The sequence below is a fragment of the Urocitellus parryii genome, chromosome 9, assembly GCF_045843805.1.
Source record: "Urocitellus parryii isolate mUroPar1 chromosome 9, mUroPar1.hap1, whole genome shotgun sequence".
Lineage (NCBI taxonomy): Eukaryota > Metazoa > Chordata > Mammalia > Rodentia > Sciuridae > Urocitellus > Urocitellus parryii.
In genome coordinates this window covers 102,321,703-102,349,051 of record NC_135539.1, presented here as the reverse complement: position 1 = coordinate 102,349,051, position 27,349 = coordinate 102,321,703, and the positions used below count along the sequence as shown (strand labels likewise).

General features: G+C 40.2%; 1 protein-coding gene and 1 long non-coding RNA gene across 13 annotated transcripts in view; one reads left to right on the top strand and one right to left on the bottom strand.

Moving 5' to 3' along the window:
- Positions 1–27,349, bottom strand: part of Esrrg (estrogen related receptor gamma) — a 593,548-nt gene that overhangs the window by 550,400 nt on the left and 15,799 nt on the right. The window contains exon 1 of one of the 7 annotated variants that reach the window (XM_077802281.1): positions 3,238–3,322. The exons of 4 other annotated variants lie outside the window; for them this stretch is intronic. The gene's annotated coding sequence lies outside the window, so the exon portion shown is untranslated. Of the gene's footprint in view, positions 1–2,587; positions 2,674–3,237; positions 3,323–27,349 lie in introns of those variants that run through there. 2 more of the 7 variants (XM_026387970.2, XM_026387969.2) reach the window with 2 other exon arrangements.
- Positions 2,669–25,462, top strand: LOC113182173 (uncharacterized). 6 transcript variants are annotated; one of them, XR_003300689.2, is made up of 6 exons: positions 2,669–2,775; positions 6,031–6,127; positions 11,880–11,992; positions 17,141–17,274; positions 20,944–21,073; positions 22,964–23,189. It is a non-coding gene; the product is annotated as an uncharacterized LOC113182173 (long non-coding RNA). The 6 variants fall into 6 exon arrangements; XR_003300692.2 differs by lacking the exons at positions 20,944–21,073; positions 22,964–23,189 and adding an exon at positions 24,269–25,462; XR_003300690.2 differs by lacking the exon at positions 20,944–21,073 and having other exon boundaries at positions 22,907–23,189.

Sequence of the window (27,349 nt, the reverse complement as noted above, 5' to 3'; positions counted from 1 at the left end):
GCAACACTTTCCTAGGAGCCTCTCAGAGGTCTGTGTGGTGAGTTATACCTTATCTTGCTGCTCTGCCCTTCTCATGCTGATTCAAATTCAGAACTCAAATGAAAGATGAAATATCTTGAAGATCACTTAATATTGAAATACTGTTGCAGTAATAAGTGGTGCTCAGTTGGAGATGGGAACATGGTACTCTCTTGGTAACCTTTTAATTTCTGGAAAAATTGTACAGAATAAATTGAGCCGCACACACATGGAAACCTAATCGATTGATCTGCTCTATTTTGTTAAAACACCACCCATCACAAATTCCCTCAGCTCCCAGGCAATTCCTGTTAAAGATGACCAGCACATTTTAGGATGTATCATGCACGAAGACTTAAATGCTGTTTTGATTTATTAAAGAAAAAAAAACATCTTTCATCTACATTTATCATCCCAGTCAATGGAGAGTCTGATGTGCAATATGATACCATTCCCAATATATACACATTTAATTCTATGCAAGTTTAAACAGTTATGAGAATTGCTTTAAGAAAAATAACAAAGCCATGCATAACTGATATAGCTGTTTCAAAGATTAGCTAGGCCTGTTTCATTACATAGCTGATGCTTTTCAAGTATGAAGGAAAAGAAACCCCATCAGTGTCACTTCATCTCCATCAGCATGTCTGTGTACCTTCTGTCAGCCACTCCTCAGCTCAGATTTGAGAACTGTTCAAATTTCCCTCTCTTTCTCACAATGACAGAACTGTTTCTCAGGTTGGTTAACTCATTTTGATAACATCAAATTACTGGACAGGAGGGGGAGGGGGGGAGATCCTGAAACCACTCCCAAGTCCCATCCCCTGCCTCCTTCTAAGACATTTTTCTGCTTCTTTTTCTCTTGCCTGCTGCTTTTGAATTTGGGCATTTTCCAAACATACTCCCCTATTTGGTCTTTGGGCAGCGTGAGAAACAAGTTTCTCTATAAACTAGACCAAGTCACTCAGCTGCTCTGAAACACACTTCACCACATCCGCAGGTCTCCAGATCTTAAAAGTATTAAGCAGGAGTGTTTTGAAAGTAGTGGGTGGTCATGTGTGGACCTAAGAGCTTCTCTGAACCCATAAGCTGGCTGAAAGCTGGCTGAAAGTCTTTCTTCCTCTTTTTTCTTTCTCTAGTTCTTTTTCATATTTTTATTTTATTTTATTTTATTTTTTGAGGGGCCTGGATGAGAGGGTGCCTTTTTCAACACTGCCCTCTGGTTTATGTTAACCAAATCATTTGGTTTCTCTGTGTGTCCCTCTTCCCCCATGGCCACTGGTTCTGATTCTACAACACAAACATAGCAAACGTGCTTCCCTAGCAGAAGCAAATCCATGTGGCAATTCACAACATAACCCAAGCAAGCACAATAAATAAACACATACATAATCATTCCACAACACTGAGGGGGTGGGGGTGGGGGGTGTCTGCAGGCCTTTCCGGACTCTTCCAGAATTGCTCATTAAAATTCTGAAAGACTGAAAGACGGAGGGGGGTGCAGCTAGGGAAAGGTTGCCGGAAGAGGAGGGGAGGAGGGGCAGAGTGGAGCTTTGCCCTCTGTGTCTTTCTCTCCCTGAGAATCTCCCATCACCAAACAGGGGTGGGTAGGGGGGGCACTCTATCCTGAAGACTCTCTCACACACTTGAGGGGCAGAAGGGAGTGGGTGGTTTGCAATACTTAAATGAGGGTCTGGTGACCTCTGTGCAACTTCAGCGACTCCCTCGGGAAGGTGAAAGGGTTGGGGAGACAGGAGGGAAAGAAGCGTAGAGGACAGGAGGAAGACACCTACAGCAGCTGCAGTCACCAGAAGGATTTTCCAGCCCATGACAGCAGTCCTCAACTCCTGGCACCACCCTCTCCCACAAGACCCCTGCCCCACATCCCCTCGCCCCTAACCCCTCCCAGTGCCGGTGCTGAACTCTGCCCTCACTCTTTGCCACTTTACCAAGCACTTAAGTCTCTATCCAGGAAGGGGGATGGGAGGGGTGTTGAAAGAACAAATCTAATTGCAATTAGGATTTATCTGTGTCTCTAGCACACACGCTGACAGTTTTGCAGTCATGGTCAGGCAAGTCTACAAGAGGTGGGCAGTACTTAGGGTTGTGTTATTGAGGGAGGGGTTGCTTTTTCTTTTTCTTTTTTTTTTTTTTCCTCCAAGAGACTCTAAGCAAGTGAAGGGGGGAAGGGGGTAGCAATACAGATTTCAACCAGGACTGCAAATAAAGAATGCCCCAGATGCAAATGTCTGTCTCCAGATGTTGATGATAAGGATTTGGAGCAGTTACCTTGGCAGGGTCAGAACTGCAGCAGGTTAATCAGGTGAGTCGTCGGGGATTTTAAAGAAGCCGAAGCCGGTTTCTTTGGCTATGAAAGTCTACAAAACCCCCATGCAGGAACATTGCACATCTTACACACGCCTCCTTTAACTGGGCTCCCACGACCTCAGCAGGAGAGGGGGTGCTGGCCGGCCCGCCGGTGGCAAGGGCACGGCCCCCCGCTCTGCCCCTGAGGGCACGGGGCCGGCCTGGCACCCGGGGTCCGCGTCCCGAGCGGCTGTGCACTCACCGAGCCAGGCTGCGAGGGGCAGAGGGGCGCCCGCGGCTAGCCGGAGCGCTGAGGCGCCTCCCTTTTCTCTTGGTAGCGTCGGTCCGCACTCCCTGTGACCCAGGACGTCATGATGCCTGTCTGTTTTCTCAATGATAACTTGGCAGAAGAAGAGAGAGGCTGCCAGGTTCTCCTCGGGTGGTTACGTGGTATGTGCACGTTTCTGTTTGCATGCGTTTCTCTCTGTTTTTTTAAAATAAATATCTATATTTTTAAAAAAAAAATTCCCGGCACAGTCATGATTTGATCGCATTATTGCGTTTGCATAATTGACGCCTCTGGGTGTGTATATATGTGTGTATGTGCGTGTGATTTTTTTTTCCCCTTTAAATCCTGCTGCTCCTGCCGCCGCCGCAGCCGCTGCAAAAGGAAAGCAAGCATGCGTTCATCTTTTGTCTTTCATTTTACCTTCAGGGTGACACTCAGTACCAACTGCTCCCTTCTGACCGTCGCCAATCCTCGCCTGGGCAAAATAAATTTGAAAAACGTGGGGGGAAGGGAAGGAAGAGCCCCCTGAGCCAGAATGCTGGGGTTTCCATTCTTAGGCGATCGGATCCCAAACCAACCCGACCCACCTCCCACCCTGTAAAACCTTTCTCCCTTCTACCCACCGGGCCCAGGCAGAGAATCGGCACCAAGATAGCGAGGAGCATCCACCCAGGGCCAGACACTCATGTTCGCGGCGTGCACTTGCTGACTTGCATGTCTCGGTTGCATTCCCAGTGTGCAGGCCTCTCACAACTGGGGCTATTTTTGTCTCCCAGAGATGTTCTTTAAAGCCTTTTTAAAATGGGGAGGGGAGAAGAAACAGAGTAAAGTCCAAGCTTCCATTTGAGGGGCTCTGTGGACACACCATAAAATTTAGGAAGAGGGGCTCCTGGCATCAGACACACCAGGGGAGTTTGGAAGGGCAAAAAGGATAACCAGCTTTTGACTTTTGTACAGTGGCAGGAAAACTTTTTTTTTTTTTTAATACAAAGATGTTACTGTGGACTATGTACTGTATTTCTCACTTTTATAACTATGTTCTCCAAGATCAGTAGGAAAGGTCTCAAGAACATTCCTTAATATTTATTTCTGCAAAAAATAAGGTATTTTAGATGGTGTGACCACATGATAGGTGAAGCACAGATAACTTCTTCTTGTATGTTTACTTCATGTTATTTGTACATTGTCTGGTATGTCTTCTGTAACTTAATCATAATATTGTGTATTTTACTCACCATGGGTATGTTCCTGATTAAAAAAATATCAAGCACCAGGTTTGGCCAATATTTTACCCTTCTTTATCACTAATTACCCTTTTAGAGTAGCAAAATGGGCTAAGGACTTCCCCCCTCAAACTCCTGCTTGACCTTGATCACCATCACGTATGGGTAAAGTCACAGTTCTACTCTGATTCCAAATTCCTAAAAGATGACAGCAGAAGCCGAGGTTGCAAAATATAAAGTGCCAAGGAGAATGTTCAATCTGAAAAGCAGAATGGCTTGAAAGAAAAACTTTTTAACTCATCCAAGATAATCTGCAACTGCTGGGTGTTTAAACATAGTTAACCTTAAATAGGTAAACTATTGGAGAAACTGGCTAAGTTTAATGAAAATAGCAAGTAACTTGTTGGGCCTCTTTGCTTTAGCGTCACAGTCCAAGAATCACTAGCAAATCCCACAGGGAAGACACTGTAATTATGCAAAGGCCAGACAATCAGAATTGGAGAAGAGCCTAGCTGAAGTAGACTAAGAGGGTCAGAGGACTATTGACTAATGGCCAGATCCCAAGACTTGAGCGGTGCCTCTCCACCCTTGACAATTGGACATAGCTCCTCTGCCTCTGCTAATCGGTCTCCTTGGAATGCCACAAGATGAACTGGTGCAGTCAAGCCCATGCCTAGAGGTGACAAGAGTCAGTGTTTCTAAGAGGGCAAAGGCCTATTCAGAGACCATCTATAGTAACTTTCCAGTAACTATCCAAGAGGTACTCGTTAATATTCAATCTTGTTCTCCAGCTTTTTTATTAACCTCAGAACTGGACCCTTAAAGACCCACTGCAAAGGAAAAGAACCACAAAAATGTGACTAACTTTAATCCCCTGAAATCCAATTTCATTTTTTCTTTTCAGACCAAATGCCGTCCCTGCTGTTTGTCACCAATCCACATACCAGTGCAGGCAGCCAAGTGGTTTCCTTCCCCAGGGTGAGATGTCTGAGCAACTAGAAGAGAGCAGAGCACAGTATTCAAATGCTCCAAAGGTCTGAATAGACACTTTATAAACTGAGATTCCCTAAATTCAACTCTGCTTAAGAACAGCTCTGTGTTGTTTATTAGAGTTCAGACTCTCAGACTACTTTCAAGTCTTTTTTTGGTCTGGCTTCACCTAAAATATAATCATTTAATATTGTTGTAGCATGTTCAATTTCACTTCCCAACCAAACCAGAGGGCATGAAAATGCTTACTAAGCTATATAGAACACATGGGAAGCAATGTAGTAAACCTTACTGGTGAATCAAATTAAATATCCTTAACAATAAAACAGGAAGACTGTTATTATCTCCTGTTACCTAGGGTACTGAAGCATGGAGAAGTTATATGCTCCAAGGTGCACAGATGGGATTCAAATTCAAGAGCTCTGAGTTCAATCAGTCTTCGGCTTACCTGCCTACCTTCCTATTCAACCTTATTTCCAACTACTGGCATCGTGGACCCTTGGTTCAGTCAGCCTGGCCACCCATTGTTCATCTCACATACCCTGTTAACTCCTACTCCAATGGCATTGCCCAATCATTCAATGCCCTCCTTCTGCCTCTTTAAATTCTATTTGCCAGTCAAATTCTATCCACTGGTCAAGGCCAAGTTCAAATCCTATTTTGCCCACAAAGCTGTTATTTATTATTCTTGGGTTTATTGATCTTTCTCTCTCATTGTTCCACAACGTTCACTATTACGTAGAACGTCACGGGTCTCTAATTGTTTCTGAGGTTTCTTTTTCTTTTTCTTTTTTTTTTTTTGAATTTTTAATATTTATTTTTTAGTTCTCGGCGGACACAACATCTTTGTTGGTATGCGGTGCTGAGGATCGAACTCGGGCCGCACGCATGCCAGGCGAGCGCGCTACCGCTTGAGCCACATCCCCAGCCCTGAGGTTTCTTTTTCAATCCCTTCTTCACCTCTTAATTCCTTTCTGACAGAAATATGCTTTCTCTCTCTCTGTCTTTCCTAGTCTGCCTACCAGAGTGCCAAGTACAACACTATCTCTCATTAAATAGCTTCTGATACATTAATTGATACACAACTGCGCTTTGTAGAGCTAGGATGCCACTTTTCAATTTGATAAAATTTGAAAGTCTAATGTAACAAAGGCTTTATCCTTTTAACTGAAGAAATTATAAACCTGTTTCTGCCTATTTCAGATGTCCCTAGAAAACAATCAAGTCAGATCGATGACAAAACTATTTAACTGGAGAAGCACATTATGGTGAAGAAGAACCTGATGTGGGGGTGAAGAGGGTGAGCAAGTATATAATTGTAGTGTTGGGAAAACTATCATAAAATTAATCATTATGGGGTTTGGGGCTGATATGAGCCTTTGTCTGGTAAGTTTTTTTCATTTTCTGAGTTAACTAATGCTTTCTTATTTGAAAGATAAGAAAACAAGTGGGAACTGGTGGCCAGAAGATGTGTGAGCTAGTTCACCTTAGATCGGCTACTGGTCAGCAGTGTGTGACCTCTGCAAATTATTTAACCATGCTCTGCCTCAGTTCCCTGCCTACACAGGATGGAACAGATCTCCAAGTTCCTTGCAATGGCTCAATTAGAATATGACAGACAGAAAGAGCAAGCAAGAATATTTGGTCCATGGTGTGATTATTTTTTTGGAGAATACTAGAAATATTCTAGAGAACTCAGGTAAAATTAGCCAAGTTCATATTCTCATCCACAGTATAGTAAAGGGTAGCTCTGAAAAACTAAGTTCATATGCAAAGGCATAATCAAATTTATATTTTCCCAAAGTGTCCCCGTTAGACAAAATTATTAATAACCATTATTAATAGCCTATCATTTCTGCCAAAATGTTGTTAGTCATCATTCATACTTGCCTACATGACCAAATTATTGTATGGACTCAATTTGATATAGGTGAATTCAGTCTGTGTTGCCTGATGTCTTCAATTCACAGGTAGTTTGAATTGAATCCTGACACTAGTTGAAGAGCAGAGATCTATCAATGAAGAGACTTAGGAGCTAGAATCTGAAGGGGCCTTTTTGCATATTTCCTTATTGGAACTGATTTCAGTAAGCTTCTCTTTGTGTTCCTTTCCTTATTTATTCTTCTAATTTTATTTAATTTTATTTGTGGTGCTGGGGATTGAACTCAGGGCCTCATACATGTCAGGAAAGTGCTGTACCACTTAGATTATCCCACCCCTCCTTTATTTATTCTTAGGTATTGAATAGTTTGATATCATTCACTTTCTATCCAGGTTTTTGTTGAGGAAAATAATATAGTGGAAATGAAAAAGATGCTATTAATTCAAATAAAATATTATGTCAGATGTGCTTTGTTGTACACCTGAATTAATGTTTCTAAAAGTTTCCCAAAGTTAGTAGAGCATGTGGAGACAAGAATTCAGGTCCCCTGGTTGAGAATCCAAGTTGATTCCTACCACCCTTTACTAGTTAAAGAACCTCACAAAATCCTAGAGCTTGGAAGAATCCATTGCCCTATCCATAATACATTTTTAGATGATGTGGTACAGACTCTGGGAAAACAGACAGCTAATCACATCTCAACAAAAACCAAATTCATTAGAACATTTACTTAAAATAGGGATGTATAATATGGAAATATGAAAATAATTTCATATCAGGCAGGGATCCTCAACCAGGTTTTATGATAGCTGAAACCTAGATATCCATGGATGAGTTACAAAGATCTTGAAATTATAGGCCAAGTGAGCATGTGTATATTGTTCTCAAGAGAAATCCACAACTTTCTTCACATTCCTTATGACTCCAGAAAGGTTAAAAACAACTGATACAAAAACAGGTTATTTTAAATGAACTTAAAAAAAAAAAAAGATACACATTCATTGAAGCCAAATGTCACACTGGCTACAACATGGATAGTATATAATAATTATCAGTTTTCAGAATGATGGCCTTGAGACACGATGAAACCCTCAATCAAAGAAATTCACTTAACTGACAACACGAAAATATAGCAGCCTATTCAAAATATTTGAATACTGAATTGAAATGAGGTTTCTGTTTTTGTCCAAGCTGGTTGGACAATTCTCTGCGTATAAAGCAAGGTAGATTCATGTAGGAAAATAATCATTGTTTCAAGGAGTAGTTAGGAGTCCACTGCAGCTGAGGTGGCAAAGAATGAGGAGGAAGAACTAGAGAGATATTTGGCAGGGGACTGGAATTCACAGACTTTCATGTCTGGTTTAGACAATTGAGTTAAATGTTATTAAAGAGATAGAAAAAAGAAGATTAAGAAAATAATGAATTTGGTTTGAGATACGTTGGCTTTAAAGTTCTTTGGAACAGCCCAATTTTAACAGCCCTGGGAAAGATTAAGAACAGATTTGTGGCTGGAGAAATTTATTTGGGAATCAGCAAGCAGTGAATTGGGGATGGGTTAGGCTGGTAAGACATGTGGCAAAAAATATATATATATATATGAACATAAAGGACTTAGAGTCTGGAGTAAAGTTGCAGTTATTTGAATGAGATCTAATTTGCAAATTGTGAAATTATATAACACCCAAGGCAAAATAGTATTAGTGATTTTAAGTATTGGTAGACAGCTGTACTGTAGCATAAATTTCAGAAAAGAACAATCCATCTCAGAATTCTACTTCCCCATGAGGTTTTCTGGAGTTCTTTCAAGACACAGTTTTCCTTTTGAGATACCACTTTCCCTGCCTGGGTACAGAAGGGAGAAAGAATTTTCCTTGGCAACCAGGTTCAACTGGAAAAAAATAATCAAGATGTCACCTGATGCCACAAGCTACAGACTATGTTTTCATCTCCATGGACCTGCCAGTTGCTGAAGCAGCAGAGGAAACTCAGTGTCATGGAAAGAACACTAAACTTAGAGTCAGAACCCTCCAGGGTGAGTCTCATTCCTGCCTCTCGCTGCTATTGCAACGGTGGCCATTCACCCAACTTCTCCACATCTGGATTTCCTCTTTAGTCCCTGCCCTACCGTCACTGGGTCATGATTCCTACCGCACTGGTTTGGAAATTCCCAAAGGGCTGGCATAAGGGGGCATAACCACAGCTTCAAAAGTCACCTCTTCTCTGAACTCCTCCACAGTGACACCTCGCTGCATCCCCAGTGAAAGCCCCGTATGGCGGACCCCTCTTTGTCTCCATTGCCATCAACATTCCTATAGTACACTGAGACCAACGAGGCTTTACTCACACTTGAATTTTCCTTACTCTGTCCACTGCTCAGAGGTCTTGGCTGCCTTTACTGTAACAGATGTTTTAGTTATCTTTTGACTTGTAGAGCCCAGCACACAGTAGATGCACTGTAAGTGCTAAATGAATAAACAATTAGCAGAGAACACTTGCCTGCACATGTTCCCATTTTGAGAAAATGCTTTAGGTAAGCTGAAAAATGTGAAGTGCTGGGCCAGCCTTACTGATAGGCCACAGACCACAGTGCTTTGCTCATAAAATTTCTACATTACTATGTATTGGCCTATAAGTTCCCTTATAATTTCTTATAAGGGAATAAAGGCCTTCTTTTATCAGATTTAAGCTTGAAATGAAAATCCTATTATCACTTCTTCCAAAAAATGTTTACACTGGTTTTATTCGACACTGATATAAACATGCTTCATTTCAGATTTTGCCAGAAAGCTGAGGAAAGAAAATGGGAAAACATACCATTAGCCCACAGGAGGATTCAATGACTGTCAATATCTGGTGGAAAAGACAGAGAAGGCACTCCAAATGTCCTGTTTTCAAATTCCTAAAGAATTTTCTTTAGCCTTCTACAATTATGTATTTTACCTTCCAAATGAAATATGTAATCTTTAAGTATCAGGGTTTGGGGGAGGTTTAAAAGAGAAAATGCATATGATGGTACCATGCTTTGTCAAAGTAAACAGCTGATTAAAAAAGAAAAAGAAAATTCTCCTCCCAAGTTCATCAGTTTGTAACCATCATAAACTTGTGAGCTTTTCTCTTGGCCATGGCTACAGTTTGGACCTTAAAATATTCCCAAAAGGATCATATGTTGAAGGCTTGGTCCCTAGTCTGTTATGCTGGAAAATGGTAGAACCTTTAAGAGATAAGGCCCAGTGAAAGGAACTTAGGTCACTGGGGACATGCACTGAAGAAGGTATTAGAACCCTATCCCCTTCCCTTGCTCTCTCTCTCTTTTGCTTACTGGCTGCCATGAAGTGAGCAGTCTAGTGCATCTCACACTCCCTTTATGGTGTGCTGCCTGCCACAGGCCCCCAAATGACAGGCTAATCAACCATGGACTGACACCTCCCAAACTGTGAGTCAAATAAAGCTGTCCTCTTTTTGAGTTGATTATCCCAGGTGTTTTGTTACAGTAACAAAGTTAACATAGCCAGACTTCTAAAAAAGAGGAACACAAGGAGTAACTTATATCAGTAGTTCCCAAACTACTGATACATATAAAATCACTTAGGATGATTTTAAAATTCTGATGCTTGAGTCATACCCCATAGCAATTATTTTAGAAATGCCTGAGGGTAGGAACCAAGCTATAGTACTTTTGAAAAATTCCCACTTGATTCCAGTGTACAGCAAAGTTTGAGCTAATGTGATAAAATGGCCTGTGGGTGGCTCATTTAGCAACTGGTGCCTGATGCTAACAGGGTCCAAGTTTAGATTCTAGTCCAGAGTAGCACAGTTCTTAGCCCTTGCACAAACCCATAACTCAAGCCCTTCTCCTTTTCAATGATCCTCTGGTAAAGCTCTTTGTAAATGGACCGTAGACGGTAGAACAGTGGATCCACTCATCCCAAGTACAGGAACAGCAAAAGAAAAAAAGCACAGGAAACACCCATCTCTGTAGTACTTTTTCATTTATAAAGTGCTATTGTTATTTAATCTTCACAATAACATTGCATAGTTGGCATTACTATTATTTTTAGATCAAAACAATCAAAAACTAAAAGGGAGGTTCACCTTTCTCTGGGACAAAGTGGCAGATCCAAGGGTTTTACACTGAGGCCCAGGACTCTGGAATCCATGCTGTTTACCTGAACCACCCTGCCTGGAAAACCCTACTGACTACCACTCAGCAAGATCACATCCACAGTTGAGGGTGGATTCGGAGCTAGGGTCTAGTTTCTCTAGCATACCTGGAAGGAAGGGAGGAAAGAAAAGGAATAAAATACGGTTAAATGTATCTGAATTAAACAGGTTTAATTTTACCAGGCCTTTTCAAATCATTTCATATGCTAAGGAGCACTGGAAATGTCTGAAACCTAAAATTTCCAAACTGAGTGAATGGTGAAACCCCTTTCTAGCTCACATTTCTCAGGACCAACATCTTAAGGAACACCACTGGATAACTGTTACATGTTCAGTGTCACTCTTTTAGGAGGACCCACCCACTCCATACCCTATTTAAAACTGAAACATCATCTGTCCCTAGTCCAGTGTTCCCTTCCTACTTCCCTACTTTATTTTTCCCCCATTTCCCTCAATACCTTCAAATACACTTGATATTTACTTATTCATTCCATTTACAGTCTGCCTCGCCCTTTATGTCTACAAGCTTCGTGGGAGCAGAACATTTTCTGGCTGTTATGGTTTATACATGAAGTGTCCCCCAAAAGCTTGTGAGACTATACAAAAACGTTCAGAGTGAAATGATTAGATTATGAGAGTTGTGACTAATCAGTGGATTAACCCACCTGTGTGGATTAACTGGGTGGTAACTATAGGCAGGTAGGGTATGGCTATAGGAAGAGGGTCATTGGAGGGGATGTGCCTCTGGGGGGTTATATTATGTCCCTTGTGAGCAGAGCGTTCTCTCTGCTTCCTGATTGCCATGTCCTGAGCAGTTTTCCTTTGCCACATCCTTCTACCATGATGTTCTGCCTCACCTAGCTCCATAGCTAGGGAGTTGGCCAACCATCATCTGAACCTGTGAAACCATGAGCTAAACAACTTTTTTCTGTATGTTGTTTTTGTCAGGTCTTTTGCTCACAGTGATGAAAATGCTGACTAAAACACTGACTTTTTTTTCCCCACACAGTGTTATCTCCTGTACCTAGAAGAGCCATTGTCACAGAGTAGGTGTCCAGTAAGTGTGTGGTCAATGAATGATTGGCCAAAGAGAAATGCACCATGGCAGAAATTCAAATGAAGGTAATATGTCCATAGTTAGATCCCCTTTAAAAGCACCTTTGTTTTCCAATTCTAGTTATACCTCATAATGATCTAATTAAGTGGAGAGGATCCCTATCTTACAGAAAAATCAAGTGAGAAAGTGATTCAATCTGTAAGCAGAGCAAAACACTGGTTAAGCAAAAAGATCGTTAAATTAGAATTGATCCTTTTAATTTTCTGTGTAATTATTATGAGATAAAGCATATAGAATGGCTGTTTCCAACAGCAGATGTGAAACCTCACAGAAATGTGGTAAGTCATGAATCATACAGAGACCTACTAGATCAGCCCAGGGGACTACTGTTTATACACCAAAACCAGACCAAACTGAAATATAAAAATTTAGCAGATCCCTGACATAAAAAAAAAATGTTAATCATTGAGTGGATTCAGATCTCCATAGGTCAAATCGTATGATGGAAGGGTGTTCCATAGAATTCTAATGGAAGTCTTTGCATCAGTTCAGAGCTCTTTTCTATAAAGGCCAAAGTGCTGTGAACAATTCAAATATAAACAGGGATGATGATGGTCCATCGAGCTCAGAAAATGACCCAATTGATCGATTCCACTCCAAACAGAGAGAGTAACAATGAAATGGAGAATACATAGTAATAACACCGAATGAATGGTCCGCTCCTCTACGTTTCCCTTTCTATCCAGAAAAATCACATTTATGAAGGAAGTTCTTTTAGTAATGAAAGTGGTATTTATTAAATACACCAGAAACTACACATCCAAACTAGCATTTCCCTTCGAAATAGTCACTTGGGGAGGCTACGTAATTACCTCAGTGATCCTGTGATTGCTCTAAACATTTGGGGAATTTCTCTTTTAAAATCACCTTCATAGCTGGTTTAGGACTCATACAGAAAAGCAATATCATTTCTTTATGGCTGTACTTTATATAACGAAAATACCACATTTCAATTCCCAGCAAACTGGGTTGGTCAGTGTTGGAGGTTTCAAACAGGCTGCCCAGCAGATTCTCCCAGGCTGACCCATGCCAGGCTGACCCCAATACACACTGTAGTAAAGTCAGGGCTGGGAAGTGGGAGTCTGTTTTGAATCATACCTGATACATCCAATTTTTGTTGTGAACTGTGGGACAGAGTGCCTGGCTATTAAGACAGGGTTTGGTGTCTCAACACTATCCTGAACCTGAACCAGTTAGGATAGTTAAAGACCTCAAAGTCTGAAATTCTAATACCCACGCTTTCATCACACATCACCTATGGAACTCTTGCCTTTGGTTTTATAAAGGGGAACCTTTTCTTTCACTTGAGAAAGTCAAGGGAATGACTGTGGATGGTTAAGTTCAAAATCATACCCCCTTGGAACATCCTCTCTTGCCATGCTGTCTTGACCAATCGCATCTTCAACCTTTCATTTGGAGACAGTCCCAGAATAGAGAGGGGAGGTTCCAGAATAAAACTGTCTGAAGTCAAACCCTTACTCATTACTCAATCAGGTGACCTTGGAAAGTTGCTCATCTGCTTTGTGTCTTTGTTTTCCTACCTGTGAAATGTATCTACTAATAGTATTTACCTCCTAGGGATGCAGAGAAAATTGAGATAATGTATATACAATGTTTAGTACAGTATTCAACGTTCTCAACAAATATTAGCTATTATCATTTTTTATACTTATGTGGTAATGGTCCTTAAATCATAAATTCTAGATCTGAAATTACCCTCCTTTCTTAACATTAATACACAGATGCCCAAAATTACTCTAAGAATTTTGAGACTTCATTTTTGGTTTACGAGACCAAAGTAATGTTTATACTATTAGCATTTCAAACTGACCGGTTACAGGGCTGGGGATGTGGCTCAAGCAGTAGCGCGCTCGCCTGGCATGCATGCGGCCCGGGTTCGATCCTCAGCACCACATACCAACAAAGATGTTGTGTCCGCCGAGAACTAAAAAATGAATATTAAAAATTCTCTCTCTCTCTCTCCTCTCTCACTCTCTCTTTAAAAAAAAAAAAAAAAACTGACCGGTTACAAAATTGAATTAATTATTGGCCCAACTTCCCAAATTCTTTTAGCTTCTCAGCTCCCAATCATGGTTCAAGGTATCATCTGTAGGATTATTCAGTCCTGAAACAAAATTTATCTCAGATTCCTTCTCCTATCTTACTCTACCTCAAACCCACATGCTCATGTGCACATTAATTTAATTATAAAGTCATGTTGATTCTACTTTGACAATTTTTCTTTCCACTCATGTATGTGTGTGTGTATGTTGAACCAACATTTATTAAACCATTACTACATGCCAGGTCAAAACACAGAAGATGCATTAATATAATCTTACAACAATCTTAGGAGGTGCTATTTGTTACTTCCATTATAAATATTTAAAAACTTAGGTGAAAAGAGATTAAGAAATGTGTGGGAGTTCAGCAAATCACTCTGGAAGTCAATCCTCAACGTGCCCCAGAGCATTGGTCTTCACTATTATAGAGCATTACTGCTAAGATTCTTCAAATAATAATAATTAAAATGTGTTGAGTTCTCAATCTGACATATTCTCATAGAAATCCTCTCTCATAAATGCTGTTCAAACCCCATTTTGGCTGGGTGCTATGGTGCATGCCTGTAATCCCAGTGACTGGGGAGGCTGAGGCAGTAGGATTCCAAGTTTGAGTCCAGCCTCAGCAATTTGGCAAGGCCTCAAGCAACTTACCAAGACCCTGTTTCAAAAAAAAAACATAAAAAGGGCTGAGGATGCAGCTCAGTGGTAAAGCTCCCCTGAGTTCAATTCCTCGTATAAAAACAAAACAAAACAAAAATCCAACTTTTACAGACAAGAAAATTCCACCCACAGTGTATGAACTACCATTTCTCCAGTTCCGTGTCTCCATTGCAAACTGTCTGACCTAATGAAACTCTCTCCCAGGTCTTCTCTACACCCTCCAAGTTAAAATCTTCCCAACTACTTCACCCTCAGATTTCAGAATAACTTCCCAAAATTCAGTCCTTGTCTTTTCTTATTTAACAAATAGGTACTGAAGACCAGCTAATCCATCACTCACACATTCAAGATAAATCTGACATAGCCTTGGCCTATAAGAAGCCCTTACTGTTTGGGGAAACAGGCACAATAATAGATAATTCTAGTGTCATATGAGTCCTATAGAGGTACCCAGGAAAGGGCTTCTAATGCATTGTGGGGTAAGATGATGGAGGTCAAAGACCACTGAGGACAAGATCAGAGACCTAGAGAGTCAGCCAGGCAGCTGAGGGTGGAGAGATAAGAAGAAGGAAAAAGAGAAAGACTGATTGGAGTTGGAGGGGGAACATGAACAAACACAGAGACTGTTGTGAGTAGGAGACTTTAAGAAACTCCATGTAAAAATATTCCAAGCCATTCCATGTCCAAGGCCCCGAGAAGCTAGCATGTTTGCTCTGCTCAAGAAATAACAAACAGTCTCCACGCATCTTCCTTCTGTGGTCAGACTTGGCATAGAAATCTGATTCTCCCAGGCAGAATCAGAAGTGGGACAGGGTGGGGTGCTGGAAATACTGGGGGACGAAAGCAGAGAGCGAAACCAATGGAGGGTCCTGATCAGAGGAAAAATCTGATACCATTTTGACAAGAATCACTGTTCGCTCTGATCCTGGCTGCTATGGAACACAAATACTTTCTGGAAAAACTGTTTCCAAAACAGGACTCTACACTCAAACTATCCTCTAGAGCCCTATTTTTGTTGTTTTGGTTTTTGGTTTGTGTTTTGTTTTGTTTTTTTCAGTTGTAGATAAACAAACAAACAAAATAAAGGTATTGTATCTATTTATTTATTTGGTGCTGCGGTTCGAACCCAGTGCCTCACACATGCTAGGCGAGCATTCTACCACTGAGCCCAGTCCCTAGAGCGCTGTTCTTTCCACAGCACCTATTCCTTCTGAAGCTCACAAAAATTCTTACATTTGCTCTTTCATAGACTTAACTTTGGCTCAAACAAAATAAAATATGGCCAAGGTCAAAGATGGAACTAAGTTGTGTGTCTTCTGTAGCCCCTTTTAACAGTGCTGGGATAGACCACACATGGCTGGGAGCATCCCATAGAGTTCTGGTACCCAGTAAGTGTTTAGTCATTTGGGAAAAGTCCAACAGGCTATTGTTTAAAACAAATGAAATGGGAGAGGAGCAAATAGAAATACACCATGGACTTGCAGTCAAAATAGAGAAAGAGGGAAAAAAATCTTAGAGCCTAGACTCAGAAAACTTGGCTTCTGGATGTGGCTCCATTACTCAAAACTTAAGGAAAGCTGGAAGAAAATAGTGACAAGTCTCTTGTGAAGAGAAGCCACTGTTTTCTCAGTTATAATATATTTCCTATCCAATATTTTTAATTTTACAATAAAAATGTGATGAACGGTATGATTTCAGATTCATAAAACTCCTCCTATGGATGAAGCTTCCACAGTAGATAACAAACCTTGGGAAAGGCTTCTATGATGAGTTAACTTCTCAGAAACAGCTTTTGGATGATCATGGTTTAAGCATGTTCATGTGAACACAGTTAGATGATTAAAGTATAACATTCTGTTTAGTTCCTATTCCCTGTGACCTACTCATTCCCAAAGATGATCCCATGAGACCCACATGCAAATTCAGTTCCACTCCAATATGCCTCCAGACCAAGAAGGCGAATATTAATTCATGGTTATCCTTCTTCTCATATTGTTCTGGCAGGATATCCTAACTCTAGTAACTAAACTCCTCTTTTCTATACTCACATTCTTTGCTCTAAAAATAACCCTAGTAGCCAATTCTTAAAAATCACTTATTAAATGTTATACTCTTAATGTAGTTCAGTCATGTGGTGAGCACTTTAACATCACAATGATCCTCCAAGGTAGGCTTTATCTCATTTTATAGACTTTGTAGAAGTTGAAGTTTAGAGAGATTAAATATTTTGGCAAGAGCCAGTGATTAGTTAGTGACTTTGTAGAAGTTGAAGTTTAGAGAAATTAAATATTTTGGCAAGAGCCAGTGGTTAGTTAGTGGTGGGGCCAGCATTCAAATTGAGCTATTTATCTCCCCAGCCTTAGTCAGAATGCTCTGGGGGCTCCAACCTGGCTGGTGAATGCTGATCCTGTGTGTGGGTCCTCTCTGCAGCCTGCAGTCTGTATCTTTCTGGGTCACTGCCAACTGGTCTCACCTGGACTTCCTGGATAGCTGGGAAAGCAACACCTACCACTTGCTGGACTTCCTGATGCTGACTCCTGTAGGAACCCCAGCCTGTCTCCATGGTAACGGATTTGCACACTATTCTTCTGCTTAGATTTTTCCCCTCCTACCTACATGTGGACAATCAGCCTCACACCTGCCCTATCCTAGAAGCCACCTCTAGCCTCAAGTTTTAGTTTTTGCCAGCTGGTAATTTCCAAGCACATGAAATTGTTGACTGTGTGACCTTGAGGTCTCTTAGGGGGCAATGCTAGAGGTCATGACATAGATACCAAGAAACATCCTCATTTGCACCCTATGTCACTTTTTAGAGAAACAAAATAAACCTTTACACTGTATAATTATCATGTTAAGAGCCAAACCAGAGTGACTGAATCAGACTGGGGAATTCAGTTGTCTGTGTAGAAGTTGAAGGTCAATGAAATATGCCCAAATTGGTAACCAAAATAATAGATTTAAATTGCCATGAATTAAAAAAAAAAAAGTGTGTTTTTTCCAAAGACAAAAAGAAAATACTAAATTTCTGAGACCAGTGAACAACTTTAAACACAATAGTCTCTGAGCTATAGATTTCAAACAATTTTCAAACAAGGGCACCATTGTTTTTGAAAGGAATGGTATTTAAAATCTCATATAGAACTGAGATCAAAGGGGAGAATCTCTAATTCAATGGCAGCATGAAGGTCATCTCTCTTCTAGGCTGTCCGATCTGGTTAGGGAGACCTGTCAGATAGCTCCTTGCCAAAACAGACAGACAGACACCCACACATACACACACAAAACAAAACAAAACAAAACAAAAAAACCTCTATCTGATCTCAGTATTTTTTTAAGGGCTTATATGACTAATTCCTGAAAGTGTTTTGTGTGAATTACTCAAGATGATATGCTCTATATGTGTAATAAGAATTATAATGCATTTACCATCACATATAAATAATAAAAAAATAATAATTAAAAAAAAAAGATAGGGTTGTAAAAGACATGGATAGTTTTACTTTAGGAACTGAATATGAAGGAAGAAGAAAACCTCCGAGTTGCCCAGGATAAAGAATCTCACTGACCAAGGGGGATTTTGTAAACAAAATTCCCATAGCAGGCTTCTTTGTAACATCACCTCTCTTGTTACTAGATGTTTGGCAGACCTGCAGTTCTCCTAACAAGGGGATACTTGGCTTTGAATTTTGCCCCCATCCCCATGACCAACCCTACCTCCAACCCTACTGCCTGTAACCTTGACCACTTCCTTTGCCTGGCTGCGGTGGTTCTAAACTCCCTCCTATCACTCTAAAGTGCCCAACACTATAAAAATTTCATGGTACACAATAGATTTTTGCCTAATTCTATGTTATTACCACCACCTACAAGCCTATCATGATTTAAAAGTCAGCCCCTCCATCTCTCCTCTTCTGTTACCATCTGGAAAAATTAAAAAATTTAAACTGGAGTGACGAAGGCAGTTTTAATAGATCTAGACATATTGATTAGACTGATTATTTTCCATATTTTAATCTGTTTTGTAAGAGAAGCAAAAATATTACAGCAGAACTCAAACTTTGACTTCTCTCAGTATTTTCTGGCTGATAATAGTCTGGCTTAGTCTTAAAACTTAGAAGAAAAAAAGAAGGAAAAAAACAGTGAATTTTGCCATTCTGTGATGTTACATTAGAAAAATTAAAGGTAATAAATAAATATGATAGTATTCATTTGTTCTCTTAGAACATTTATAAGATATTCCCTTCTAATGTTCACTGGATTCTGCATGACTCCAACTCACCTGTCCTGGGTAAACAGTTTAGCTTACATTAATTTTTATTGGTAGTGGCATTACCCAGCACTCAAACTACAACCATAATTTATTCATGGATGAATCAAATGTCAATGCTTCCCTGACAGAGTCTTGTGTGATTTCCAGTTATGTCCTTTTACTTGGAATCGAAAACTTATATTGCACTTTTTTACTCCCTCGGGATTAGTTTGGAAAGTTTGTTTTATTAGGCAACAGACATAGGAAAAGGTTCCAGTTCTTCTTAATAGTTGCATTTAAATGCATATATGAACATTTCATTGTAGGTAGTTGGGACTAAAAGTTCACAAGGAAGTTAGCCATTAGATATATGGTCTGTTTCTATGCCCAAAAGTTAATGCTGAAATGTTCAAAAAACTCTCCTAAAATTCAATCTGAGCTACTTATGCACAAGGGCTGTAGGATTGGCCTCCATACAATTATTTAAGATGTTATAAAGAGTGTTTTCCATCTTTCTTATGCTTGGAAATACTTAGATTTTATGACTGCTGAGTCAGAGCCAAAAAAATATAATTTTATGCCATAATATACAACCTTTTCCTTTGGCTGTGAAAATTTATATGTACATATTTATGTGCATATATAGATAAAAATCTTCATAAACAGAGAGGCCCATTTGAGATGAACTCTATTTAAAGCATGCCATTACTGACTCTGATGATATTACTGCTAATGTTTAAAAAAATCAGTTCTCTCCATAACTTACCAAATTATAAACAAATACCCTAAAATGGTACTCAAATTTATGCAGTTTTTGGGGGGTTTTTTTCTACTTTTTTCTGCCTTTTCTTCTAATCCTTTACTATACAACTTCTTAACCTTGTGAAAAGAGCCCAGATAGAGTTGCTACTAACCCAACCTCTGATTTTCTTTAAAAAAATCCACTATTTCCATATGTCAAAATCCTACTCATCCTTCAAATCTCTTCCTAAATGCTACCTCCCTATAGTCAATCTCCACCTTCGCTTACAATTTCTCCACCACTTGGACTTTCATAAGTTATTGCAGTTTTCTCATGGTATTTGCCATAATTCTACTTTGTACTTATGGGTGTCCTTTAGTAAGGGGTGAGGAAGTGTTCTACCCTTGTCCCCCATAAATTCATATAATCCTTGAGGATAGGGTTGAGGATAGAGGTATGTCTGAAGTCTTTGCAGACTGCAGCATCTAACTTAACCTCACACAAAACAGTTATTCTAGAGAGGAAAATAAATAAATAAAACTACCAGGTACAGTGGTGCACACCTGTAATCCCAGTGACTCAGAAGGCTAAGGCAGCAGGATTGACAGTTCTAGTCAGTCTAAGCGATTTAGTGAGTCCCTGTCTCAAAATAAAAAAATTAAAAGGGCTGGGATGTGGACCAGTGGTAAAGTATTCCTGGGTTCAATCCTCAGTGCCACAAAAAATTAAAAATAAAACTGTTGAATTAAAGCAAATGAACCTTTTATTTAAAAAATCATTACAATGATAGATTTACAACAAGCTGTATAGGTTCCTGTTAAAATTGTGATGTCTGATAACTGATACAAAAACATGAACTGGGATAGACTAAAAGACTATCTTTACTTATGATAGATGGGCTTTATCTATATGATAGATTTGGGACAACATCAAATGCAGACGAGCCGAGTATTAATTGATTTTCTTACCATGGTGCTCAGGTTTATATTTGTATAAACCAGTGAAAAGAATATTACAAGAGGACTTCATGACATGGAATGGGATAAAAGTTTTATTGCATTTAGATGTTATGCAAAGCCACTTTAAATAGGCTCTGAGAAAAACCAAGAAAGTTGGCTACAAACTCTATGCTCTATTCCATACACATTTTTTGCTACCCATAGACATAGATCCATAGACCACCTTAATCTCAGGTAAGAGGTATGAGGCCATTTTCTGATTCCTTATAATCAAATTATTTAGATGTGTTTCTCTGCTAACGTTCTGGACTGAACTAGATGAAGCACCCAAGTTTTGGATATGCCATTCAAGGAGATGAGGAAATTGCAAACATTCTCCATTTTTCACAGTTGGAGAGGGAACTTCTCACCAGGTATCATCTTTCACTTCAATCAATTTAAGTACTATTTTAAAACACACATCTCCTCTACCTTCTAACACACCCCTGCCCTAGTGGGGGAGGTTGCCTCCACCTACGCCAATGACTGTCTTGATCAATGGAGCCAAATACTGTAGTTGGAAGAAAATCTGAAGTCATCCAATATTCTAGATAAAATCTGGGGATTGTAGACAGTAAAGTAGGCAAAATTTTTAAAGAAGAGGCCAAAAAAGTCAAAGAGGCTAGTGGCAAAATGGTTACAGTATATGAAAAGGTCCAGTGTTTAGAGAATTCTGAGTGGTTTTAATTTCTGACTTCCAGAATACAGCATATCATTAAAGGTCTTTTAATTGGGGTAAGTGTGCCTTGACCTTTTTAAGGGGTAAATCATCCCTGTTCAAATAGTTTCTAATTCTAAGCCACATCACTAGCTTACTTTATTGCTCGCTAGAAAGCTTTCCAAGGTCATCATATCCTGAAGTTCATGTGTGAACCTCCTCAACAGCCGGACCACAGACATACACATGGCACATAGACTGCCAGCCCCACCCAGCCTTGGATCCCTAGAAGACAGCGTTAACCAATCATGGTACACTTTTGTACCCATACCAAACAAGGCCTCAGGATTTTTCTGAACATAGCATGCTAAAAACTCACTCCCAGTTTATCAGTGAGTTGAAACCATGATACCAACCCTGTGATAGGGAAATCCTGCTCTCCTCCTCTTTCTTGGTCTCTTCCTCCAAACCTATCTTATTGATGACAAGGAATCACTGACTTTGATTAGTTATGATTTCTTACATTCCAAACCATTTCATGCATATGATCTCGAATTTTACCCAAGTGACTCCTGGCTTTAGTTTCCTGTTAGGGTTAGCCCTGCTTCCACCCCCATCCTTTTACGAATGCCACTCTGAGTTAGAAGGCAAACATCCAGTAATTCTAGAATTAAAGTCCTCATTTTTTATTGTTTACTCCAAGTGTGGACCATACCAAAAAGTATCCTAAGAACAGGTCCCCATTTAAGAATAGAGGTCAGTCACTGGGGACCTGGAGCTCAAGATGCCTAGAGATTGACTGCTTCAGAGGCACACTGAAATTTCCTGGTCCTTCTCTTTCACCCCTTCAACACAGACACCTTGAGAATCGTTACACCTACATGGATGGCATAAGCTCTGGAGCCTCCAACATCCCCTCACACAGAGGACGTGACCAAGGGTTTCACCACCCCACTGTTTCCAGTACTCAGCTCACCAAAACAAAGGTCAGCCTTTACCACTGCTGAACATCACTGAATCCTGCTGCAGACTGTAAAATAGGGTAGACTGTTCAGCTGAAGTGAACAAATGGATCATTCTGACAGGGATTCACACAATTTCAAAATTTATGTGCAGATGAGTCCAGGGCATTCAAAACTGGAAGAATGATATGAATGAGCCAAAGAAGAAAGTCCTCTTCAAAAAGTTTGCAGGATTTCAAAAACTTGAGGAACTTTTCAGAACAAAAGCATTTTGCAAGAAGGGTTCTCTGGATTAAAAAATTTTTTAAATCCCTCTCCTAGATCCAGAGAGTCCCCCAAATCATCTCCCCTTTTTTTTTTTTTTTTTTTTTAAACAGCTGGCTCTTATGTCAGCAGAATCTTCTCAAGAGTGGGCTAGTTTTTGAGAACTCTTGATAGTCACTGTGGAAAACTAAAGATAGCAAAAAATTATTTGTTCCCCATCTCATTAAGAAAATAATAGCTCTGCCCATGGTATATAAGTTATTAGAATTCAGTACAAGTGGCATTCTGGGACTTTCAAGGTGAATTCATAAGAAACTTTGCAGTTTTTATCCAGGTCTTTTGAAACATTCTCTCACAACACATTCCCTCTTGGAATCCAGTCACCATGATGTGAGAAGCCCATGCCACATGGACAGAGGTCAACATCCCCACCTGAATTCCCAGACAATGGCCAGCATCAACTGCCAGCCATGGGAGTGACCCATTTGGACTTCCAGCCCTTAACCACAGTGCTATCTAGCCGACATCTGCCTGCAAATACAGAAGAGATCCAAAGGAAGAAGTGTCCAGCAAACTCTTCCCAAATTCTTGATCCACAAAATGATGAGCAAAATAAAATGGTTGTTTTAAGCCACCAAGTTTTTACGTGGTTTTCACATGGCTGTACATAAGTAGAGCAGAATTTGTTATCAGAAGGGTACTCTCATGAAAATCTAAAATGGGTGACAGTGATTTGGGGACCAAGAAGTACCACCAGTTCTTAGGGCCTTGAGGGGGTGTTTAATGACAGCTGGAAGAGCTTCATGGAAATGAGAACATGAAGGATAGAAAAATATGGGGGAGGGGGGCTTTTGAAAAGGCACCTGAATTTAAAACCAGCAGAACAGTTGGCAAAATTCTTGCCTAGAGTAATACTGAAAATAGAAGAGACTGAGTATCTAATGATTTTGAGATGATGACTAAGAAGATCTCTAGGTAGAATGTTGAAAAATGTTTCTTGAAGCTGCCTTTAATAAAATTCAGGAAGAGAAGGATGAATTTAAAAAAAAAAAAAGACTATTCAAAAAAATGGAGAATTCAGGTGAATTACAAAGGATCCAGGATTTACTGGATATCAAAATAAACTGTTTCTCACCTCCAGTCTTTCTCAAAAAGGATTCTCAAAGTAAGAAATGGTTACTATAGATCAAATCCCAAGTCTTTGTTAAGATCTCAGAAAGGGTTCCAGTAGTATAGTCCACTGGTAGAATGCTTGCCTAGCATGCACAAAGCCCTAGGTTTCATTCCCACTACAGATGGATGGACATGGATGGAAGGTGGACATCAGAGAGATTTGAGGGGATGCCCCTTTCCACTACAAAAGGGCTTTCTAAGGTTCTACAGGCAAGCATCATTGACACTGTGAATTAAGAGAACTTCTAAGTATCCAAATTGTGTTATAAGTAGCCTATTATAGGGCTCAAGATAATGAAGGATGTAGTAAAGAGATATGAAGGTGAGGCCAACAACTCATGGGAAATCCATTAAACTTTTTAAGAGTATTGTGTCGGAAGAAGTGTCAGCAGTCTTGACTAAAGAGGACAGACAGAACAGGATGAAGCCTTGAGACTCCCCATCTTCTGACAGAAGGACAGAGGCTGAAAAAGCTACTTATTTACAGACATGCTTTTTTTTTTTTATTTAAGGAAAGCTGATTCAAAGATGGAACCAATATATATGAGAACAGACATAAGAGCTCCAGAGAATTATTCCAAGAAAGCAAGACTGGAATCTAATCAAGGAACTGGCAACATGTGACCAGCTCAGTTTTCATAATTGCCGTGGATCAGTAACTGCTTTAGCTTCCCATCCCACCTCCCACTTTTCTGACTGCGAGTGTTTACACAGTTCTCTCTCTACCACCATCATCTATGAAGTATACGTGTGTGAGGAGGGATGGCAGATAACTTATCTTCAGATTAAGAGAAACCATTTTCAAAGAACTACCCCCAGGAAGACCAATCCATAGCTGGACCTGATTTAGATGACAAAATCCTGAACTTTAAAACCAATGTTACAATAAGAAGAAACTCTGGGAGTCTTGGGAAAGAATAGTTTTCATTTTGGAAAAAAATAAGTAGTTATTACCAGTAGGCTCACAGATCAACTGTGGTTGATTCAAGGTGTTCACCAAGTCCTTATTACTTTTTCCTTGAAGAATTCTGACTGGAGAGAGGAGGACCCTGTATTAGTCAGTTTTCTGTTTCGATAATGAAATACCTGAGAGTGGGGAACTTTATAAAAAAAAATAGTTTTATTTAACTCACCATTCTAGAGGTTAAAGGCAAGACACTGGCATCAGCTCAGCTCCGATGGAGACTTGATGGCAGAGGGTATTACGATGGCAAGAGCATGAACAAGAGAAATCACATGGCAATACTGGAAGCTAGAGGGAGGGGCACAGGCACTGCCTCGTAAGGGTCTTACTACCTCTCAATAGGGCCACGCTGGGTAACAAGCTCTTAACACACAAACCCTTGGGGGACACACTCAAATCATATTAAAACCATAAAACACTTCTAATACATTTATAAATTAGATTCACTGCATAGATTTGGGGCATTTTCTAGCCTTGTATAAGAAAAAGTAAAAAATGTTAAGATTTGAAGTTTACTGCTAGTTTGATATATGAAACTATTAATGCGGAGTAGTATTATGGTTGAATATGAGGTGTCCCCCCAAAAGCTCATGTTAATATAGGAATGTTCAAAAGTGAAATGACCAGATTATGAGGGCTGTAACTTAATCAGTAGATTCGTCCACTTGATGGATTCATAATTTGAGTGGATTAGTGGGTGGTAACTGTAAGCAGGTGGGCATGACTGGAGGAAGAAAGTCCCTGGGGGCATGCCTTAGGGAATTGTATTTTGTTCCTTGCCTTCCTCCCTCCCTCTCCCTCTCTCCCTCTCTCCCTCTCTCCCTCTCTCCCTCTCTCCCCCTCTCCCCCTCTCTCCCTCTCTCCCTCCCTCCCTCTCTCTCTCTCTCTCTCCCTCCCTCCCTCCCTCCCTCCCTCCTTCTAGGCTGCCATGAGTTGAGCAGCTTCCCTCTACCATGTTCTTGCTCCATGACGCTCTGCCTCACCTTGGGCCTAGAGCAATGGAGACAGGAGACCATGAACTTAACCTCTAAAAACATGAGGTCAAAATTAACTTTTCCTCTGCTAAGCTGTTCTGGTCAGGTATTTTGGTCACAATGATGAAAAGTTAACACAACTAGGTAGAAAAAAAATAAGACTAAAACTATTCCAGTGAAGAAGAAGAAGAAACTTTGTATTGGGCCTTGGAAATGTCATGAAGCCCTATGAACTTTGAGTTATGCCATGCCCTTCATATGACCGACCTGGGTGAAAGAGGCAGCACCAGTCTGTTAGTAACAGCTTACATTCATGGGCCATATAACTTGAGCAAGTCTGAAAAATATTAGTCCTTCCATATCAAGGTGTGTAATTTCAGCTATATGTAAACTTTAAGCCAAAACAAGAGTAGGAACACTTAGACTGACTAATAGAAGGTACTTTTTCATTTCACAAGATGATAAATCATAGATTTACTGCATTATTAATACCCCAGAGTTCATTCTCAATATAGTTCAGTGGATACAATTTCAATCTATTTACAAATTCTCAAGAACTTTTTTTTTCACCGTATGGGGTATACCTGTCACTTGTGCATGAATGTCCAAAAGGCTTAACAGTTAACTGTGTGTTCTCTACCAGATTCTGTTTATCTCCTCTACCAAACTGAATAACTTAGGGGAGAATATCTTTCCTTGTTTGGATCTCCAGAGCATAACACAGTACCTGCCATGTGGCTGATGCTCAATAAATTTCAGTTGACAGAAGAAGAGCCTCTAACTATGTAATGTTTTGAACGACCAACAATTAAAAAAAAAAGAGCCTCATCTTCATGTGTTCCAAAACATCCCCTCCCTATCTACCCCCACGCTTCTGGTTTTGGAATGACAGGAAGTCAAAGTCTGCACACTTTGAACTATAAGACTCTACATGGTCTGTAAACATTCTCCCACCCTCCTTCCCCCACAATCCCTATTCCATCTCCTGTGCTCACCCTCTTGTGCCTGAGTTCCAGATTCACTGTCCTTGCCTAAGCATCCCCGAACCCCTTTGTACTTACTGTTCCCCTCCCTGAAATGCTGTTATGGTTTAGATATGAGGTGTCCCTCAAAAGACCATATGTAAGACAATGCAAGAAAGCTTAGAGGTGAAGTGATGGAGTTATGAGAACCTTAACCTAATCAGCACATTAATTCCCTGATAGATATTAGCTGAATGGTAATAGCAGGCAGGTAGGGTGTGGTGGGATCACTGGGGGCATCCTTTAGGGTACATATTTTGTCCATGTGAGGACAGTCTCTTTCTGCTTCCTGATGCCATGTTCCCAGCTGCTTTCCTCTGCCACACACTTCCACCATGACGTTCTTCTTCATCTCAGGCCCCACAGAAGGGAGTCAGCTATCGAAGGACTGAGAATTCTGAAACCATGAGCACCAAATGTCCTCCTCTAACTGTTCTTGTCATGTCTTTTTGGTCACAACAGTAAAAAATCTGACTAAATCACATGTTCTAACCCCAGATCCTGTGAGGTTCCTTCATTTCCTGCATTCACATCTGCATCCAAAACTCCCTTTCTCATAGATACCTTTTCTGTCCCCCTGATCATTTCCTATCACCTTCCCTTCCTTTTTCTTTTCTCCACAAAACTTGTAAT